The following is a 23,268-nucleotide window of genomic DNA, read 5'->3' on the forward strand; positions in this document are numbered from 1 at the left end:
GCTTGTACCAGTTTAAGGTCATGCCTTTTGGGCTAAAAAATGCACCTGCCACATTCCAAAGGATGGTGAACCAAGTTCTGGCTGGGATGGAAGATTTCTGCATGGCATACTTGGATGACATTGCAGTCTTCAGCCACTCCTGGGAAGAACATGTGAACCACCTAGGACATGTGTTGCAGGCTCTGGAACAGGCCCATTTGACAATCAAAGCCAGTAAGTGCCAGATTGGTCAAAGTAAAGTGGTCTACCTTGGACATGAGGTAGGAGGTGGAGAAATAAGGCCTTTGCCCAGCAAGATTGAAGCTGTGCAAAATTGGACAACACCAACTACTCAAACCCAAGTGAGAGCTTTTCTAGGCCTCACTGGATATTACAGGAATTTCATTGAGAACTATGGGACCATAGCTTCTCCACTGAATGTAATCTCCTCTCCCAAATTCCCTAAAAAGGTAAAATGGAATGAGGAGTGCAATCAGGCCTTTGAAAAACTGAAGAGAGCTCTTTGCCAAGCTCCAGTATTGAGAGCTCCTGACTACCACCAACCTTTCATTGTACAAACTGATGCTTCCAATGTAGGTATAGGTGCAGTTCTAAGCCAACTGGATGAGAAGGGTAGGGAGCACCCCATTTGCTTCATCAGTAGGAAACTGAAGGATCCTGAGACAAGGTGGGCAACTATCGAAAGAGAATGCTTTGCTATTGTGTGGGCACTGAAGAAGTTTAGGCCATACTTGTATGGTTCTACTTTTGTTATTCAGACTGACCACCAACCCTTGAGATGGTTAATGCAAATGAAAGGGGAAAATCCAAAACTATTGAGATGGTCAATCTGCCTGCAAGGGTTTGATTTCACCATTGAGCACAGGTCAGGGTGTCACCATCAAAATGCTGATGGACTCTCTAGGATGTATATCATCGACTAGAGGTATGAGGTTCATCCAGGAGTGGATTAAATCCTCCTGTCCCTTAGTCTGGGGGGGGCGAGTGTTAGGGAGAATTCTCTGTTTAGGCTGAATTTCCCTACCTAGTGAGTCCCCCAGCAGCTTTGCTGGATTTCTGGGGTTTATTTTTTTTCTCCTGCCAAGAGTGAGACTCTTTTACCCTCACTCTTGGACATGTTGAACTGTGTTATCTTGGACAAACCTTGTGTTGAATGGGCTATGGGGTCTTTTACTCCATAGGGCCTCATGTATTTTTGTGATGTGGGTTACACAGCACCCTCTGTGCCGTGACCCAGGGGTGTCCTAGGGACTCCCCAACATAGACTCCATACCCTGGGACTGACTACTGTCTCCCAGGGCATGTAAAGTCACCAAAGACTTTGCTAGTCTTGAATCCTGAACAGAACCAGTACAAACCATCATATTGTGGACGTACTGGCTGGGGCAATTCGATTGCCCCAGGGTCTGTTAGTCGAGGGGGCACGTCTCCGTCCCCCCTGATCGAGTTTTGGCTGGTGGCAGTGGAAACTACGTTTTATATTCGACCGCGAATATTTTCCTATGGGATTTCCCATTGTTTTAGGCTAACACATTTAATTATTTATTTACGGTAGCCTTAAACATACCGCCGGTTTATATATTTATTTTTATAACTCCGGTTGGGACTTTTTGCCAAAACTTGATTCTAAAATGGCGTTGGTGTTCGCCTCTGTAACTCTGACCCAAAGTGGAGCCCTTTGTTCCACTTTTGGCGGGCTTCTCCGCAGAAGCCCTCCAAAGTGGTGCCACTCTGTCTGGGGTACTTAGGAGGGGTGGAGGGGGATTTAGGCACCCTGGACTGAGTTACCTTGGTAACTCAAGTCGCACTCCGTCCTGATTGGCCCAAGTGGTGAGCCGCCCGGCTCACCACTTAGCATGTTTGAGTGACAGCTAGGCTGGGTGAATGGGGGTTTGCTGCATAAAAGCAGGGCTTTGGGGACTGGAACTTCAGAAGTCGCCACAGGACCAAGAATCCGACGAGGGAAGAGCTGAGCCGACCTGCTTCGACGACACCACCCGGTGGAGCCCTGCTGAACCGTCTCACCACTTTTCCCGACGACCGAGGAGAACTCTTAACAGAGTGGCTCCTTCCCTTGACTGGTGGGGACAACCAGTTTTCGCCTTCTTTTCGCTTCTCGAGGTATCTCGTGGCCGCCTTGCCAGTGCCAAGCACCCCGGCAACCGGAACCCCACCACTTTTACCCCAACCACGAGAGTCGGTACAACCCTTCAACCGGAGGACTCCGCGGCTGGTTTCTTCCCGGGCAGTGCAACGACCCTCTTCTTCTGCTCTTCAGCGAGAACTTCTTCTCCCCTGACCGACGTCGAGCCCTGCTGCCACTGCCTGGAACAACTGCCACCGCTGGAGGATCCTTTCCGCTTAAGGTACCGTGTTCCGCCTGGCTTCCCTTGCTACCGACTGTACGGGGTAGATTTAGCCCCCGGCTTTCGAACCTGGGAGTGCCTGGGACACCCTGGCTAAACTTTCTAAGCCACTCTACACTCTTTTCTAACTCTTTGCAAGACTTTGAATCCCTAATAACAGTGTGATCTTGGGCACATTTTCGCTCCGGCTACTCTAAGAGTGGGCCCTGCCTAGTGACTTTTGCTCACCTGTGACTTTGTGCTTCTTTGAGCCTATTGCAAGTGTTCTGGATCTTAGAGTGGTGTGTTTAACCCATTTCTGTTTCTTTTTACCCCCTTTCCTTAACCTACTAGAGTGTCATCTAACGTTAAGCGCTCACCTCTGTTTTAATTATGTGGTGTTAACTTAGAGTTGTCTAGATAGGAGTAAGGGTTGAAACTGCTTTCATCATAACTGTGTTTGAAGTGTTTTTACTATACTTTGCTAGAGTGTTTTCAACTTATGTGTGTTTTATAAATAAATAACTATATACTTTTGAAACCAAGCTCTGGTCAGTGTTTGCTTGTGCTATTGTGTCTGAGGACATATTGTGTATACTTTGCATACTGCCTAACTCTTCTTGAGGGAAGTCTGACTGCTCAGCCACAGCTACCAGGTAAATCTGGGTGGTACGGACTGCTACCAAGTGGGTTTACTGCTATACCTGTAGTCTTAAATCTTTTGCAGTGTTCCCCAAGGGAACTGCACAGGTTTCTGCCTAACAGCTCCAGACTGACATGGATGGAAAAGTGAAGCCTAGAAGCCAAACCCTGACTCGCGTCTGATGTGGATGGAAAACTGAGCCTAGAAGTCAAACCCTGACTCACTCCAGTCTGATATGAATGGAAAAGTGAAGCCTAGAAGCCTAACCCTGACTCGCTCCAGTCTGATATGGATGGAAAACTGAAGCCTACAAGCCAAACCCTGACTCGCTCCAGTCTGATATGGATGGAAACATGAAGCCTAGAAGCCAAACCCTGATTCGCTACAGTCTGATATGGATGGAAACGTGAAGCCTAGAAGCCAAACCCTGACTCACTCCAGTCTGATATGGATGGAAAAGTGAAGCCTAGAAGCCAAACCCTGACTCGCTCCAGTCTGACATGGATGGAAACTTGAAGCCTAGAAGCCAAACCCTGACTCGCTCCAGTCTGATATGGATGGGAAAGTGAAGCCTAGAAGCCAAACCCTGACTCGCTCCAGTCTGATATGGATGGAAAAGTGAAGCCTAGAAGCCAAACCCTGACTCGCTCCAGTCTGATATGGATGGAAAAGTGAAGCCTAGAAGCCAAAACCTGACTCGCTCCAGTCTGATATGGATGGAAAAGTGAAGCCTAGAAGCCAAACCCTGACTCGCTCCAGACTGACATAGATGGAAAACTGAAGCCTAGAAGCCAAACCCTGACTCGCTCCAGTCTGATATGGATGGAAAACTGAAGCCTAGAAGCCAAACCCTGACTCGCTCCAGACTGACATGGATGGAAAAGTGAAGCCTAGAAGCCAAACCCTGACTCGCTCCAGTCTGACATGGATGGAAACATGAAGCCTAGAAGCCAAAACATGACTGCTCCAGTCTGACATGAATGTGAAAGTGAAGACTAGAAGCAAACCCTGACTCGCTCCAGTCTGATATGGATGGAAAACTGAAGCCTAGAAGCCAAACCCTGACTCGCTCCAGTCTGATATGGATGGAAAAGTGAAGCCTAGAAGCCAAACCCTGACTCGCTCCAGTCTGATATGGATGGAAAAATGAAGCCTAGAAGCCAAACCCTGACTCGCTCTAGTCTGACATGGATGGAAACATGAAGCCTAGAAGCCAAACCCTGACTCGCTCCAGTCTGATATGGATGGAAAAGTGAAGCCTAGAAGCCAAACCCTGACTCGCTCCAGTCTGATATGGATGGAAAAGTGAAGCCTAGAAGCCAAACCCTGACTTGCTCCAGTCTGATATGGATGGAAAAGTGAAGCCTAGAAGCCAAACCCTGACTCGCTCCAGTCTGATATGGATGGAAAAGTGAAGCCTAGAAGCCAAACCCTGACTCGCTCCAGTCTGATATGGATGGAAAAGTGAAGCCTAGAAGCCAAACTCTGACTTGCTCCAGTCTGATATGGATGGAAAAGTGAAGCCTAGAAGCCAAACCCTGACTCGCTCCAGACTGACATAGATGGAAAACTGAAGCCTAGAAGCCAAACCCTGACTCGCTCCAGTCTGATATGGATGGAAAACTGAAGCCTAGAAGCCAAACCCTGACTCGCTCCAGACTGACATGGATGGAAAAGTGAAGCCTAGAAGCCAAACCCTGACTCACTCCAGTCTGATATGGATGGAAAAGTGAAGCCTAGAAGCCTAACCCTGACTCGCTCCAGTCTGATATGGATGGAAAACTGAAGCCTAGAAGCCAAACCCTGACTCGCTCCAGTCTGATATGGATGGAAACATGAAGCCTAGAAGCCAAACCCTGATTCGCTACAGTCTGATATGGATGGAAACGTGAAGCCTAGAAGCCAATCCCTGACTCACTCCAGTCTGATATGGATGGGAAAATGAAGCCTAGAAGCCAAACCCTGACTCGCTCCAGTCTGACATGGATGGAAACTTGAAGCCTAGAAGCCAAACCCTGACTCGCTCCAGTCTGATATGGATGGAAAAGTGAAGCCTAGAAGCCAAACCCTGACTCGCTCCAGTCTGATATGGATGGAAAAGTGAAGCCTAGAAGCCAAACCCAGACTCGCTCCGGTCTGATATGGATGGAAAAATGGAGCCTAGAAGCGAAAATATGACTGCTCCAGACTGACATGGATGGAAAAGTGAAGCCTAGAAGCCAAACCCTGACTCGCTCCAGTCTGATAAGGATGGAAAAGTGAAGCCTAGAAGCCAAACTCTGACTCGCTCCAGTCTGATATGGATGGAAAAATTAAGCCTAGAAGACAAAACATGACTGCTCCAGACTGACATGGATGGAAAAGTGAAGCCTAGAAGCCAAACCCTGACTCGCTCCAGTCTGATATGGATGGAAAAGTGAAGCCTAGAAGCCAAACCCTGACTCGCTCCAGTCTGATAAGGATGGAAAAGTGAAGCCTAGAAGCCAAACTCTGACTCGCTCCAGTCTGATATGGATGGAAAAATTAAGCCTAGAAGACAAAACATGACTGCTCCAGACTGACATGGATGGAAAAGTGAAGCCTAGAAGCCAAACCCTGACTCGCTCCAGTCTGATATGGATGGAAAACTGAAGCCTAGAAGCCAAACCCTGACTCGCTCCAGACTGACATGGATGGAAAAGTGAAGCCTAGAAGCCAAACCCTGACTCGCGTCTGATGTGGATGGAAAACTGAGCCTAGAAGCCAAACCCTGACTCACTCCAGTCTGATATGGATGGAAAAGTGAAGCCTAGAAGCCTAACACTGACTCGCTCCAGTCTGATATGGATGGAAAACTGAAGCCTAGAAGCCAAACCCTGACTCGCTCCAGTCTGATATGGATGGAAACATGAAGCCTAGAAGCCAAACCCTGATTCGCTACAGTCTGATATGGATGGAAACGTGAAGCCTAGAAGCCAAACCCTGACTCACTCCAGTCTGATATGGATGGAAAAGTGAAGCCTAGAAGCCAAAACCTGACTCGCTCCAGTCTGATATGGATGGAAAAGTGAAGCCTAGAAGCCAAACCCTGACTCGCTCCAGACTGACATAGATGGAAAACTGAAGCCTAGAAGCCAAACCCTGACTCGCTCCAGTCTGATATGGATGGAAAACTGAAGCCTAGAAGCCAAACCCTGACTCGCTCCAGACTGACATGGATGGAAAAGTGAAGCCTAGAAGCCAAACCCTGACTCGCGTTTGATGTGGATGGAAAACTGAGCCTAGAAGCCAAACCCTGACTCACTCCAGTCTGATATGGATGGAAAAGTGAAGCCTAGAAGCCTAACCCTGACTCGCTCCAGTCTGATATGGATGGAAAACTGAAGCCTAGAAGCCAAACCCTGACTCGCTCCAGTCTGATATGGATGGAAACATGAAGCCTAGAAGCCAAACCCTGATTCGCTACAGTCTGATATGGATGGAAACGTGAAGCCTAGAAGCCAAACCCTGACTCACTCCACTCTGATATGGATGGAAAAGTGAAGCCTAGAAGCCAAACCCTGACTCGCTCCAGTCTGACATGGATGGAAACTTGAAGCCTAGAAGCCAAACCCTGACTCGCTCCAGTCTGATATGGATGGGAAAGTGAAGCCTAGAAGCCAAACCCTGACTCGCTCCAGTCTGATATGGATGGAAAAGTGAAGCCTAGAAGCCAAACCCTGACTCGCTCCAGTCTGAGATGGATGGAAAAATGGAGCCTAGAAGCCAAAACATGACTGCTCCAGATTGACATGGATGGAAAAGTGAAGCCTAGAAGCCAAACCCTGACTCGCTCCAGTCTGATATGGATGGAAAAGTGAAGCCTAGAAGCCAAACCCTGACTCGCTCCAGTCCGATATGGATGGAAAAATGATGCCTAGAAGCCAAAACATGACTGCTCCAGACTGACATGGATGGAAAAGTGAAGCCTAGAAGCCAAACCCTGACTCGGTCCAGTCTGATATGGATGGAAAAGTGAAGCCTAGAAGCTAAACGCTGACTCGCTACAAGTCTGACATGGATGGAAACATGAAGCCTAGAAGCCAAAACATGACTGCTCCAGTCTGACATGGATGGAAAAGTGAAGCCTAGAAGCCAACACCTGACTCGCTCCAGTCTGATATGGATGGAAACATGAAGCCTAGAAGCCAAACCCTGACTCGCTACAGTCTGATATGGATGGAAACGTGAAGCCTAGAAGCCAAACCCTGACTCACTCCAGTCTGATATGGATGGAAAAGTGAAGCCTAGAAGCCAAACCCTGACTCGCTCCAGTCTGACATGGATGGAAACATGAAGCCTAGAAGCCAAACCCTGACTCGCTCCAGTCTGATATGGATGGAAAAGTGAAGCCTCGAAGCCAAACCCTGACTCGCTCCAGTCTGATTTGGATGGAAAAGTGAAGCCTAGAAGCCAATCCCTGACTCACTCCAGTCTGATATGGATGGGAAAATGAAGCCTAGAAGCCAAACCCTGACTCGCTCCAGTCTGACATGGATGGAAACTTGAAGCCTAGAAGCCAAACCCTGACTCGCTCCAGTCTGATATGGATGGAAAAGTGAAGCCTAGAAGCCAAACCCTGACTCGCTCCAGTCTGATATGGATGGAAAAGTAAAGCCTAGAAGCCAAACCCAGACTCGCTCCGGTCTGATATGGATGGAAAAATGGAGCCTAGAAGCGAAAATATGACTGCTCCAGACTGACATGGATGGAAAAGTGAAGCCTAGAAGCCAAACCCTGACTCGCTCCAGTCTGATAAGGATGGAAAAGTGAAGCCTAGAAGCCAAACTCTGACTCGCTCCAGTCTGATATGGATGGAAAAATTAAGCCTAGAAGACAAAACATGACTGCTCCAGACTGACATGGATGGAAAAGTGAAGCCTAGAAGCCAAACCCTGACTCGCTATAGTCTGATATGGATGGAAAAGTGAAGCCTAGAAGCCAAACCCTGACTCGCTCAAGTCTGATATGGATGGAAAAGTGAAGCCTAGAAGCCAAACCCTGACTCGTTCCAGTCTGACATGGATGGAAACATGAAGCCTAGAAGCCAAATCCTGACTCGCTCCAGTCTGACATGGATGGAAAATTGAAGCCTAGAAGCCAAAACATGACTGCTCCAGACTGACATGGATGGAAAAGTGAAGCCTAGAAGCCAAACCCTGACTCGCTCCAGTCTGACATGGATGGAAAAGTGACGCCTAGAAGCCAAACCCTTACTCGCTCCAGACTGACATGGATGGAAAATTGAAGCCTAGAAGCCAAACCTTGACTCGCTCCAGTCTGAGAAGCCAAACCCTTACTCGCTCCAGTCTGACATGGATGGAAAATTGAAGCCTAGAAGCCAAACCTTGACTCGCTCCAGTCTGAGAAGCCAAACCCTTACTCGCTCCAGACTGACATGGATGGAAACGTGAAGCCTAGAAGCCAAATCCTGACTCGCTCCAGTCTGACATGGATGGAAAATTGAAGCCTAGAAGCCAAACCTTGACTCGCTCCAGTCTGATATGGATGGAAAAGTGAAGCCTAGAAGCCAAAACCTGACTCGCTCCAGTCTGATATGGATGGAAAAATGAAGCCTAGAAGCCAAAACATGACTTCTCCAGACTGACATGGATGGAAAAGTGAAGCCTAGAAGCCAAACCCTGACTCGCTCTAGTCTGACATGGATGGAAACATGAAGCCTAGAAGCCAAAACATGACTGCTCCAGTCTGACATGAATGGGAAAGTGAAGCCTAGAAGCCAACCCTGACTCCTCCAGTCTAACATGGATGGAAAAGTGAAGCCTAGAAGCCAAACCCTGACTCTCTCCAGTCTGATATGGATGGAAAACTGAAGCCTAGAAGCCAAACGCTGACTCGTTCCAGTCTGATATGGATGGAAACATGAAGTCTAGAAGCCAAAACCTGACTCGCTCCAGTCTGATATGGATGGAAAAGTGAAGCCTAGAATCCAATCCCTGACTCGCTCCAGTCTGATATGGATGGAAAAGTGAAGCCTAGAAGCCAAACCCTGACTCGCTCCAGTCCGATATGGATGGAAAAGTGAAGCCTAGAAGCTAAACGCTGACTCGCTCCAGTCTGACATGGATGGAAACATGAAGCCTAGAAGCCAAAACATGACTGCTCCAGTCTGACATGGATGGAAAAGTGAAGCCTAGAAGCCAACACCTGACTCGCTCCAGTCTGATATGGATGGAAACATGAAGCCTAGAAGCCAAACCCTGACTCGCTACAGTCTGATATGGATGGAAACGTGAAGCCTAGAAGCCAAACCCTGACTCACTCCAGTCTGATATGGATGGAAAAGTGAAGCCTAGAAGCCAAACCCTGACTCGCTCCAATCTGACATGGATGGAAACATGAAGCCTAGAAGCCAAACCCTGTCTCGCTCCAGTCTGATATGGATGGAAAAGTGAAGCCTAGAAGGCAAACCCTGACTCGCTCCAGTCTGATATGGATGGAAAAGTGAAGCCTAGAAGCCAAAACCTGACTCGCTCCAGTCTGATATGGATGGAAAAGTGAAGCCTAGAAGCCAAACCCTGACTCGCTCCAGTCTGATATGGATGGAAAAGTGAAGCCTAGAAGCTAAACGCTGACTCGCTCCAGTCTGACATGGATGGAAACATGAAGCCTAGAAGCCAAAACATGACTGCTCCAGTCTGACATGGATGGAAAAGTGAAGCCTAGAAGCCAACACCTGACTCGCTCCAGTCTGATATGGATGGAAACATGAAGCCTAGAAGCCAAACCCTGACTCGCTACAGTCTGATATGGATAGAAACGTGAAGCCTAGAAACCAAACCCTGACTCACTCCAGTCTGATATGGATGGAAAAGTGAAGCCTAGAAGCCAAACCCTGACTCGCTCCAGTCTGACATGGATGGAAACATGAAGCCTAGAAGCCAAACCCTGTCTCGCTCCAGTCTGATATGGATGGAAAAGTGAAGCCTAGAAGCCAAACCCTGACTCGCTCCAGTCTGATATGGATGGAAAAGTGAAGCCTAGAAGCCAAAACCTGACTCGCTCCAGTCTGATATGGATGGAAAAGTGAAGCCTAGAAGCCAAACCCTGACTCGCTCCAGACTGACATAGATGGAAAACTGAAGCCTAGAAGCCAAACCCTGACTCGCTCCAGTCTGATATGGATGGAAAACTGAAGCCTAGAAGCCAAACCCTGACTCGCTCCAGACTGACATGGATGGAAAAGTGAAGCCTAGAAGCCAATCCCTGACTCGCGTTTGATGTGGATGGAAAACTGAGCCTAGAAGCCAAACCCTGACTCACTCCAGTCTGATATGGATGGAAAAGTGAAGCCTAGAAGCCTAACCCTGACTCGCTCCAGTCTGATATGGATGGAAAACTGAAGCCTAGAAGCCAAACCCTGACTCGCTCCAGTCTGATATGGATGGAAACATGAAGCCTAGAAGCCGAACCCTGATTCGCTACAGTCTGATATGGATGGAAACGTGAAGCCTAGAAGCCAAACCCTGACTCACTCCACTCTGATATGGATGGAAAAGTGAAGCCTAGAAGCCAAACCCTGACTCGCTCCAGTCTGACATGGATGGAAACTTGAAGCCTAGAAGCCAAACCCTGACTCGCTCCAGTCTGATATGGATGGGAAAGTGAAGCCTAGAAGCCAAACCCTGACTCGCTCCAGTCTGATATGGATGGAAAAGTGAAGCCTAGAAGCCAAACCCTGACTCGCTCCAGTCTGATATGGAGCCTAGAAGCCAAAACATGACTGCTCCAGATTGACATGGATGGAAAAGTGAAGCCTAGAAGCCAAACCCTGACTCGCTCCAGTCTGATATGGATGGAAAAGTGAAGCCTAGAAGCCAAACCCTGACTCGCTCCAGTCCGATATGGATGGAAAAATGATGCCTAGAAGCCAAAACATGACTGCTCCAGACTGACATGGATGGAAAAGTGAAGCCTAGAAGCCAAACCCTGACTCGGTCCAGTCTGATATGGATGGAAAAGTGAAGCCTAGAAGCTAAACGCTGACTCGCTCCAGTCTGACATGGATGGAAACATGAAGCTTAGAAGCCAAAACATGACTGCTCCAGTCTGACATGGATGGAAAAGTGAAGCCTAGAAGCCAACACCTGACTCGCTCCAGTCTGATATGGATGGAAACGTGAAGCCTAGAAGCCAAACCCTGACTCGCTACAGTCTGATATGGATGGAAACGTGAAGCCTAGAAGCCAAACCCTGACTCACTCCAGTCTGATATGGATGGAAAAGTGAAGCCTAGAAGCCAAACCATGACTCGCTCCAGTCTGACATGGATGGAAACATGAAGCCTAGAAGCCAAACCCTGACTCGCTACAGTCTGATATGGATGGAAACGTGAAGCCTAGAAGCCAAACCCTGACTCACTCCAGTCTGATATGGATGGAAAAGTGAAGCCTAGAAGCCAAACCCTGACTCGCTCCAGTCTGATATGGATGGAAACATGAAGCCTAGAAGCCAAACCCTGACTCGCTACAGTCTGATATGGATGGAAACGTGAAGCCTAGAAGCCAAAACCTGACTCACTCCAGTCTGATATGGATGGAAAAGTGAAGCCTAGAAGCCAAACCCTGACTCGCTCCAGTCTGATATGGATGGAAAAGTGAAGCCTAGAAGCCAAACTCTGACTTGCTCCAGTCTGATATGGATGGAAAAGTGAAGCCTAGAAGCCAAACCCTGACTCGCTCCAGACTGACATAGATGGAAAACTGAAGCCTAGAAGCCAAACCCTGACTCGCTCCAGTCTGATATGGATGGAAAACTGAAGCCTAGAAGCCAAACCCTGACTCGCTCCAGACTGACATGGATGGAAAAGTGAAGCCTAGAAGCCAAACCCTGACTCGCGTCTGATGTGGATGGAAAACTGAGCCTAGAAGCCAAACCCTGACTCACTCCAGTCTGATATGGATGGAAAAGTGAAGCCTAGAAGCCTAACCCTGACTCGCTCCAGTCTGATATGGATGGAAAACTGAAGCCTAGAAGCCAAACCCTGACTCGCTCCAGTCTGATATGGATGGAAACATGAAGCCTAGAAGCCAAACCCTGATTCGCTACAGTCTGATATGGATGGAAACGTGAAGCCTAGAAGCCAATCCCTGACTCACTCCAGTCTGATATGGATGGAAAAATGAAGCCTAGAAGCCAAACCCTGACTCGCTCCAGTCTGACATGGATGGAAACTTGAAGCCTAGAAGCCAAACCCTGACTCGCTCCAGTCTGATATGGATGGAAAAGTGAAGCCTAGAATCCAATCCCTGACTCGCTCCAGTCTGATATGGATGGAAAAGTGAAGCCTAGAAGCCAAACCCTGACTCGCTCCAGTCCGATATGGATGGAAAACTGAAGCCTAGAAGCTAAACGCTGACTCGCTCCAGTCTGACATGGATGGAAACATGAAGCCTAGAAGCCAAAACATGACTGCTCCAGTCTGACATGGATGGAAAAGTGAAGCCTAGAAGCCAAAACCTGACTCGCTCCAGTCTGATATGGATGGAAACGTGAAGCCTAGAAGCCAAACCCTGACTCACTCCAGTCTGATATGGATGGAAAAGTGAAGCCTAGAAGCCAAACCCTGACTCGCTCCAGTCTGACATGGATGGAAACATGAAGCCTAGAAGCCAAACCCTGTCTCGCTCCAGTCTGATATGGATGGAAAAGTGAAGCCTAGAAGCCAAACCCTGACTCGCTCCAGTCTGATATGGATGGAAAAGTGAAGCCTAGAAGCCAAAACCTGACTCGCTCCAGTCTGATATGGATGGAAAAGTAAAGCCTAGAAGCCAAACCCTGACTCGCTCCAGACTGACATGGATGGAAAAGTGAAGCCTAGAAGCCAAACCCTGACTCGCGTCTGATGTGGATGGAAAACTGAGCCTAGAAGTCAAACCCTGACTCACTCCAGTCTGATATGAATGGAAAAGTGAAGCCTAGAAGCCTAACCCTGACTCGCTCCAGTCTGATATGGATGGAAAACTGAAGCCTACAAGCCAAACCCTGACTCGCTCCAGTCTGATATGGATGGAAACATGAAGCCTAGAAGCCAAACCCTGATTCGCTACAGTCTGATATGGATGGAAACGTGAAGCCTAGAAGCCAAACCCTGACTCACTCCAGTCTGATATGGATGGAAAAGTGAAGCCTAGAAGCCAAACCCTGACTCGCTCCAGTCTGACATGGATGGAAACTTGAAGCCTAGAAGCCAAACCCTGACTCGCTCCAGTCTGATATGGATGGGAAAGTGAAGCCTAGAAGCCAAACCCTGACTCGCTCCAGTCTGATATGGATGGAAAAGTGAAGCCTAGAAGCCAAACCCTGACTCGCTCCAGTCTGATATGGATGGAAAAGTGAAGCCTAGAAGCCAAAACCTGACTCGCTCCAGTCTGATATGGATGGAAAAGTGAAGCCTAGAAGCCAAACCCTGACTCGCTCCAGACTGACATAGATGGAAAACTGAAGCCTAGAAGCCAAACCCTAACTCGCTCCAGTCTGATATGGATGGAAAACTGAAGCCTAGAAGCCAAACCCTGACTCGTTCCAGACTGACATGGATGGAAAAGTGAAGCCTAGAAGCCAAACCCTGACTCGCTCCAGTCTGACATGGATGGAAACATGAAGCCTAGAAGCCAAAACATGACTGCTCCAGTCTGACATGAATGTGAAAGTGAAGCCTAGAAGCAAACCCTGACTCGCTCCAGTCTGATATGGATGGAAAACTGAAGCCTAGAAGCCAAACCCTGACTCGCTCCAGTCTGATATGGATGGAAAAGTGAAGCCTAGAAGCCAAACCCTGACTCGCTCCAGTCTGATATGGATGGAAAAATGAAGCCTAGAAGCCAAACCCTGACTCGCTCTAGTCTGACATGGATGGAAACATGAAGCCTAGAAGCCAAACCCTGACTCGCTCCAGTCTGATATGGATGGAAAAGTGAAGCCTAGAAGCCAAACCCTGACTCGCTCCAGTCTGATATGGATGGAAAAGTGAAGCCTAGAAGCCAAACTCTGACTTGCTCCAGTCTGATATGGATGGAAAAGTGAAGCCTAGAAGCCAAACCCTGACTCGCTCCAGACTGACATAGATGGAAAACTGAAGCCTAGAAGCCAAACCCTGACTCGCTCCAGTCTGATATGGATGGAAAACTGAAGCCTAGAAGCCAAACCCTGACTCGCTCCAGACTGACATGGATGGAAAAGTGAAGCCTAGAAGCCAAACCCTGACTCGCGTCTGATGTGGATGGAAAACTGAGCCTAGAAGCCAAACCCTGACTCACTCCAGTCTGATATGGATGGAAAAGTGAAGCCTAGAAGCCTAACCCTGACTCGCTCCAGTCTGATATGGATGGAAAACTGAAGCCTAGAAGCCAAACCCTGACTCGCTCCAGTCTGATATGGATGGAAACATGAAGCCTAGAAGCCAAACCCTGATTCGCTACAGTCTGATATGGATGGAAACGTGAAGCCTAGAAGCCAATCCCTGACTCACTCCAGTCTGATATGGATGGGAAAATGAAGCCTAGAAGCCAAACCCTGACTCGCTCCAGTCTGACATGGATGGAAACTTGAAGCCTAGAAGCCAAACCCTGACTCGCTCCAGTCTGATATGGATGGAAAAGTGAAGCCTAGAAGCCAAACCCTGACTCGCTCCAGTCTGATATGGATGGAAAAGTGAAGCCTAGAAGCCAAACCCAGACTCGCTCCGGTCTGATATGGATGGAAAAATGGAGCCTAGAAGCGAAAATATGACTGCTCCAGACTGACATGGATGGAAAAGTGAAGCCTAGAAGCCAAACCCTGACTCGCTCCAGTCTGATAAGGATGGAAAAGTGAAGCCTAGAAGCCAAACTCTGACTCGCTCCAGTCTGATATGGATGGAAAAATTAAGCCTAGAAGACAAAACATGACTGCTCCAGACTGACATGGATGGAAAAGTGAAGCCTAGAAGCCAAACCCTGACTCGCTCCAGTCTGATATGGATGGAAAAGTGAAGCCTAGAAGCCAAACCCTGACTCGCTCCAGTCTGATAAGGATGGAAAAGTGAAGCCTAGAAGCCAAACTCTGACTCGCTCCAGTCTGATATGGATGGAAAAATTAAGCCTAGAAGACAAAACATGACTGCTCCAGACTGACATGGATGGAAAAGTGAAGCCTAGAAGCCAAACCCTGACTCGCTCCAGTCTGATATGGATGGAAAACTGAAGCCTAGAAGCCAAACCCTGACTCGCTCCAGACTGACATGGATGGAAAAGTGAAGCCTAGAAGCCAAACCCTGACTCGCGTCTGATGTGGATGGAAAACTGAGCCTAGAAGCCAAACCCTGACTCACTCCAGTCTGATATGGATGGAAAAGTGAAGCCTAGAAGCCTAACCCTGACTCGCTCCAGTCTGATATGGATGGAAAACTGAAGCCTAGAAGCCAAACCCTGACTCGCTCCAGTCTGATATGGATGGAAACATGAAGCCTAGAAGCCAAACCCTGATTCGCTACAGTCTGATATGGATGGAAACGTGAAGCCTAGAAGCCAAACCCTGACTCACTCCAGTCTGATATGGATGGAAAAGTGAAGCCTAGAAGCCAAAACCTGACTCGCTCCAGTCTGATATGGATGGAAAAGTGAAGCCTAGAAGCCAAACCCTGACTCGCTCCAGACTGACATAGATGGAAAACTGAAGCCTAGAAGCCAAACCCTGACTCGCTCCAGTCTGATATGGATGGAAAACTGAAGCCTAGAAGCCAAACCCTGACTCGCTCCAGACTGACATGGATGGAAAAGTGAAGCCTAGAAGCCAAACCCTGACTCGCGTTTGATGTGGATGGAAAACTGAGCCTAGAAGCCAAACCCTGACTCACTCCAGTCTGATATGGATGGAAAAGTGAAGCCTAGAAGCCTAACCCTGACTCGCTCCAGTCTGTTATGGATGGAAAACTGAAGCCTAGAAGCCAAACCCTGACTCGCTCCAGTCTGATATGGATGGAAACATGAAGCCTAGAAGCCAAACCCTGATTCGCTACAGTCTGATATGGATGGAAACGTGAAGCCTAGAAGCCAAACCCTGACTCACTCCACTCTGATATGGATGGAAAAGTGAAGCCTAGAAGCCAAACCCTGACTCGCTCCAGTCTGACATGGATGGAAACTTGAAGCCTAGAAGCCAAACCCTGACTCGCTCCAGTCTGATATGGATGGGAAAGTGAAGCCTAGAAGCCAAACCCTGACTCGCTCCAGTCTGATATGGATGGAAAAGTGAAGCCTAGAAGCCAAACCCTGACTCGCTCCAGTCTGATATGGATGGAAAAATGGAGCCTAGAAGCCAAAACATGACTGCTCCAGATTGACATGGATGGAAAAGTGAAGCCTAGAAGCCAAACCCTGACTCGCTCCAGTCTGATATGGATGGAAAAGTGAAGCCTAGAAGCCAAACCCTGACTCGCTCCAGTCCGATATGGATGGAAAAATGATGCCTAGAAGCCAAAACATGACTGCTCCAGACTGACATGGATGGAAAAGTGAAGCCTAGAAGCCAAACCCTGACTCGGTCCAGTCTGATATGGATGGAAAAGTGAAGCCTAGAAGCTAAACGCTGACTCGCTACAAGTCTGACATGGATGGAAACATGAAGCCTAGAAGCCAAAACATGACTGCTCCAGTCTGACATGGATGGAAAAGTGAAGCCTAGAAGCCAACACCTGACTCGCTCCAGTCTGATATGGATGGAAACATGAAGCCTAGAAGCCAAACCCTGACTCGCTACAGTCTGATATGGATGGAAACGTGAAGCCTAGAAGCCAAACCCTGACTCACTCCAGTCTGATATGGATGGAAAAGTGAAGCCTAGAAGCCAAACCCTGACTCGCTCCAGTCTGACATGGATGGAAACATGAAGCCTAGAAGCCAAACCCTGACTCGCTCCAGTCTGATATGGATGGAAAAGTGAAGCCTCGAAGCCAAACCCTGACTCGCTCCAGTCTGATTTGGATGGAAAAGTGAAGCCTAGAAGCCAATCCCTGACTCACTCCAGTCTGATATGGATGGGAAAATGAAGCCTAGAAGCCAAACCCTGACTCGCTCCAGTCTGACATGGATGGAAACTTGAAGCCTAGAAGCCAAACCCTGACTCGCTCCAGTCTGATATGGATGGAAAAGTGAAGCCTAGAAGCCAAACCCTGACTCGCTCCAGTCTGATATGGATGGAAAAGTGAAGCCTAGAAGCCAAACCCAGACTCGCTCCGGTCTGATATGGATGGAAAAATGGAGCCTAGAAGCGAAAATATGACTGCTCCAGACTGACATGGATGGAAAAGTGAAGCCTAGAAGCCAAACCCTGACTCGCTCCAGTCTGATAAGGATGGAAAAGTGAAGCCTAGAAGCCAAACTCTGACTCGCTCCAGTCTGATATGGATGGAAAAATTAAGCCTAGAAGACAAAACATGACTGCTCCAGACTGACATGGATGGAAAAGTGAAGCCTAGAAGCCAAACCCTGACTCGCTCCAGTCTGATATGGATGGAAAAGTGAAGCCTAGAAGCCAAACCCTGACTCGCTCCAGTCTGATATGGATGGAAAAGTGAAGCCTAGAAGCCAAACCCTGACTCGTTCCAGTCTGACATGGATGGAAACATGAAGCCTAGAAGCCAAATCCTGACTCGCTCCAGTCTGACATGGATGGAAAATTGAAGCCTAGAAGCCAAAACATGACTGCTCCAGACTGACATGGATGGAAAAGTGAAGCCTAGAAGCCAAACCCTGACTCGCTCCAGTCTGACATGGATGGAAAAGTGACGCCTAGAAGCCAAACCCTTACTCGCTCCAGACTGACATGGATGGAAAATTGAAGCCTAGAAGCCAAACCTTGACTCGCTCCAGTCTGAGAAGCCAAACCCTTACTCGCTCCAGTCTGACATGGATGGAAAATTGAAGCCTAGAAGCCAAACCTTGACTCGCTCCAGTCTGAGAAGCCAAACCCTTACTCGCTCCAGACTGACATGGATGGAAACGTGAAGCCTAGAAGCCAAATCCTGACTCGCTCCAGTCTGACATGGATGGAAAATTGAAGCCTAGAAGCCAAACCTTGACTCGCTCCATTCTGATATGGATGGAAAAGTGAAGCCTAGAAGCCAAAACCTGACTCGCTCCAGTCTGATATGGATGGAAAAATGAAGCCTAGAAGCCAAAACATGACTTCTCCAGACTGACATGGATGGAAAAGTGAAGCCTAGAAGCCAAACCCTGACTCGCTCTAGTCTGACATGGATGGAAACATGAAGCCTAGAAGCCAAAACATGACTGCTCCAGTCTGACATGAATGGGAAAGTGAAGCCTAGAAGCCAACCCTGACTCCTCCAGTCTAACATGGATGGAAAAGTGAAGCCTAGAAGCCAAACCCTGACTCTCTCCAGTCTGATATGGATGGAAAACTGAAGCCTAGAAGCCAAACGCTGACTCGTTCCAGTCTGATATGGATGGAAACATGAAGTCTAGAAGCCAAACCCTGACTCGCTCCAGTCTGATATGGATGGAAAAGTGAAGCCTAGAATCCAATCCCTGACTCGCTCCAGTCTGATATGGATGGAAAAGTGAAGCCTAGAAGCCAAACCCTGACTCGCTCCAGTCCGATATGGATGGAAAAGTGAAGCCTAGAAGCTAAACGCTGACTCGCTCCAGTCTGACATGGATGGAAACATGAAGCCTCGAAGCCAAAACATGACTGCTCCAGTCTGACATGGATGGAAAAGTGAAGCCTAGAAGCCAAACCCTGACTCGCGTCTGATGTGGATGGAAAACTGAGCCTAGAAGTCAAACCCTGACTCACTCCAGTCTGATATGAATGGAAAAGTGAAGCCTAGAAGCCTAACCCTGACTCGCTCCAGTCTGATATGGATGGAAAACTGAAGCCTACAAGCCAAACCCTGACTCGCTCCAGTCTGATATGGATGGAAACATGAAGCCTAGAAGCCAAACCCTGATTCGCTACAGTCTGATATGGATGGAAACGTGAAGCCTAGAAGCCAAACCCTGACTCACTCCAGTCTGATATGGATGGAAAAGTGAAGCCTAGAAGCCAAACCCTGACTCGCTCCAGTCTGACATGGATGGAAACTTGAAGCCTAGAAGCCAAACCCTGACTCGCTCCAGTCTGATATGGATGGGAAAGTGAAGCCTAGAAGCCAAACCCTGACTCGCTCCAGTCTGATATGGATGGAAAAGTGAAGCCTAGAAGCCAAACCCTGACTCGCTCCAGTCTGATATGGATGGAAAAGTGAAGCCTAGAAGCCAAAACCTGACTCGCTCCAGTCTGATATGGATGGAAAAGTGAAGCCTAGAAGCCAAACCCTGACTCGCTCCAGACTGACATAGATGGAAAACTGAAGCCTAGAAGCCAAACCCTAACTCGCTCCAGTCTGATATGGATGGAAAACTGAAGCCTAGAAGCCAAACCCTGACTCGTTCCAGACTGACATGGATGGAAAAGTGAAGCCTAGAAGCCAAACCCTGACTCGCTCCAGTCTGACATGGATGGAAACATGAAGCCTAGAAGCCAAAACATGACTGCTCCAGTCTGACATGAATGTGAAAGTGAAGCCTAGAAGCAAACCCTGACTCGCTCCAGTCTGATATGGATGGAAAACTGAAGCCTAGAAGCCAAACCCTGACTCGCTCCAGTCTGATATGGATGGAAAAGTGAAGCCTAGAAGCCAAACCCTGACTCGCTCCAGTCTGATATGGATGGAAAAATGAAGCCTAGAAGCCAAACCCTGACTCGCTCTAGTCTGACATGGATGGAAACATGAAGCCTAGAAGCCAAACCCTGACTCGCTCCAGTCTGATATGGATGGAAAAGTGAAGCCTAGAAGCCAAACCCTGACTCGCTCCAGTCTGATATGGATGGAAAAGTGAAGCCTAGAAGCCAAACTCTGACTTGCTCCAGTCTGATATGGATGGAAAAGTGAAGCCTAGAAGCCAAACCCTGACTCGCTCCAGACTGACATAGATGGAAAACTGAAGCCTAGAAGCCAAACCCTGACTCGCTCCAGTCTGATATGGATGGAAAACTGAAGCCTAGAAGCCAAACCCTGACTCGCTCCAGACTGACATGGATGGAAAAGTGAAGCCTAGAAGCCAAACCCTGACTCGCGTCTGATGTGGATGGAAAACTGAGCCTAGAAGCCAAACCCTGACTCACTCCAGTCTGATATGGATGGAAAAGTGAAGCCTAGAAGCCTAACCCTGACTCGCTCCAGTCTGATATGGATGGAAAACTGAAGCCTAGAAGCCAAACCCTGACTCGCTCCAGTCTGATATGGATGGAAACATGAAGCCTAGAAGCCAAACCCTGATTCGCTACAGTCTGATATGGATGGAAACGTGAAGCCTAGAAGCCAATCCCTGACTCACTCCAGTCTGATATGGATGGGAAAATGAAGCCTAGAAGCCAAACCCTGACTCGCTCCAGTCTGACATGGATGGAAACTTGAAGCCTAGAAGCCAAACCCTGACTCGCTCCAGTCTGATATGGATGGAAAAGTGAAGCCTAGAAGCCAAACCCTGACTCGCTCCAGTCTGATATGGATGGAAAAGTGAAGCCTAGAAGCCAAACCCAGACTCGCTCCGGTCTGATATGGATGGAAAAATGGAGCCTAGAAGCGAAAATATGACTGCTCCAGACTGACATGGATGGAAAAGTGAAGCCTAGAAGCCAAACCCTGACTCGCTCCAGTCTGATAAGGATGGAAAAGTGAAGCCTAGAAGCCAAACTCTGACTCGCTCCAGTCTGATATGGATGGAAAAATTAAGCCTAGAAGACAAAACATGACTGCTCCAGACTGACATGGATGGAAAAGTGAAGCCTAGAAGCCAAACCCTGACTCGCTCCAGTCTGATATGGATGGAAAAGTGAAGCCTAGAAGCCAAACCCTGACTCGCTCCAGTCTGATAAGGATGGAAAAGTGAAGCCTAGAAGCCAAACTCTGACTCGCTCCAGTCTGATATGGATGGAAAAATTAAGCCTAGAAGACAAAACATGACTGCTCCAGACTGACATGGATGGAAAAGTGAAGCCTAGAAGCCAAACCCTGACTCGCTCCAGTCTGATATGGATGGAAAACTGAAGCCTAGAAGCCAAACCCTGACTCGCTCCAGACTGACATGGATGGAAAAGTGAAGCCTAGAAGCCAAACCCTGACTCGCGTCTGATGTGGATGGAAAACTGAGCCTAGAAGCCAAACCCTGACTCACTCCAGTCTGATATGGATGGAAAAGTGAAGCCTAGAAGCCTAACCCTGACTCGCTCCAGTCTGATATGGATGGAAAACTGAAGCCTAGAAGCCAAACCCTGACTCGCTCCAGTCTGATATGGATGGAAACATGAAGCCTAGAAGCCAAACCCTGATTCGCTACAGTCTGATATGGATGGAAACGTGAAGCCTAGAAGCCAAACCCTGACTCACTCCAGTCTGATATGGATGGAAAAGTGAAGCCTAGAAGCCAAAACCTGACTCGCTCCAGTCTGATATGGATGGAAAAGTGAAGCCTAGAAGCCAAACCCTGACTCGCTCCAGACTGACATAGATGGAAAACTGAAGCCTAGAAGCCAAACCCTGACTCGCTCCAGTCTGATATGGATGGAAAACTGAAGCCTAGAAGCCAAACCCTGACTCGCTCCAGACTGACATGGATGGAAAAGTGAAGCCTAGAAGCCAAACCCTGACTCGCGTTTGATGTGGATGGAAAACTGAGCCTAGAAGCCAAACCCTGACTCACTCCAGTCTGATATGGATGGAAAAGTGAAGCCTAGAAGCCTAACCCTGACTCGCTCCAGTCTGATATGGATGGAAAACTGAAGCCTAGAAGCCAAACCCTGACTCGCTCCAGTCTGATATGGATGGAAACATGAAGCCTAGAAGCCAAACCCTGATTCGCTACAGTCTGATATGGATGGAAACGTGAAGCCTAGAAGCCAAACCCTGACTCACTCCACTCTGATATGGATGGAAAAGTGAAGCCTAGAAGCCAAACCCTGACTCGCTCCAGTCTGACATGGATGGAAACTTGAAGCCTAGAAGCCAAACCCTGACTCGCTCCAGTCTGATATGGATGGGAAAGTGAAGCCTAGAAGCCAAACCCTGACTCGCTCCAGTCTGATATGGATGGAAAAGTGAAGCCTAGAAGCCAAACCCTGACTCGCTCCAGTCTGATATGGATGGAAAAATGGAGCCTAGAAGCCAAAACATGACTGCTCCAGATTGACATGGATGGAAAAGTGAAGCCTAGAAGCCAAACCCTGACTCGCTCCAGTCTGATATGGATGGAAAAGTGAAGCCTAGAAGCCAAACCCTGACTCGCTCCAGTCCGATATGGATGGAAAAATGATGCCTAGAAGCCAAAACATGACTGCTCCAGACTGACATGGATGGAAAAGTGAAGCCTAGAAGCCAAACCCTGACTCGGTCCAGTCTGATATGGATGGAAAAGTGAAGCCTAGAAGCTAAACGCTGACTCGCTACAAGTCTGACATGGATGGAAACATGAAGCCTAGAAGCCAAAACATGACTGCTCCAGTCTGACATGGATGGAAAAGTGAAGCCTAGAAGCCAACACCTGACTCGCTCCAGTCTGATATGGATGGAAACATGAAGCCTAGAAGCCAAACCCTGACTCGCTACAGTCTGATATGGATGGAAACGTGAAGCCTAGAAGCCAAACCCTGACTCACTCCAGTCTGATATGGATGGAAAAGTGAAGCCTAGAAGCCAAACCCTGACTCGCTCCAGTCTGACATGGATGGAAACATGAAGCCTAGAAGCCAAACCCTGACTCGCTCCAGTCTGATATGGATGGAAAAGTGAAGCCTCGAAGCCAAACCCTGACTCGCTCCAGTCTGATTTGGATGGAAAAGTGAAGCCTAGAAGCCAATCCCTGACTCACTCCAGTCTGATATGGATGGGAAAATGAAGCCTAGAAGCCAAACCCTGACTCGCTCCAGTCTGACATGGATGGAAACTTGAAGCCTAGAAGCCAAACCCTGACTCGCTCCAGTCTGATATGGATGGAAAAGTGAAGCCTAGAAGCCAAACCCTGACTCGCTCCAGTCTGATATGGATGGAAAAGTGAAGCCTAGAAGCCAAACCCAGACTCGCTCCGGTCTGATATGGATGGAAAAATGGAGCCTAGAAGCGAAAATATGACTGCTCCAGACTGACATGGATGGAAAAGTGAAGCCTAGAAGCCAAACCCTGACTCGCTCCAGTCTGATAAGGAT

The sequence above is a fragment of the Ambystoma mexicanum genome, chromosome 5q, assembly GCF_040938575.1.
Source record: "Ambystoma mexicanum isolate Mex_15411 chromosome 5q, UKY_AmexF1_1, whole genome shotgun sequence".
Lineage (NCBI taxonomy): Eukaryota > Metazoa > Chordata > Amphibia > Caudata > Ambystomatidae > Ambystoma > Ambystoma mexicanum.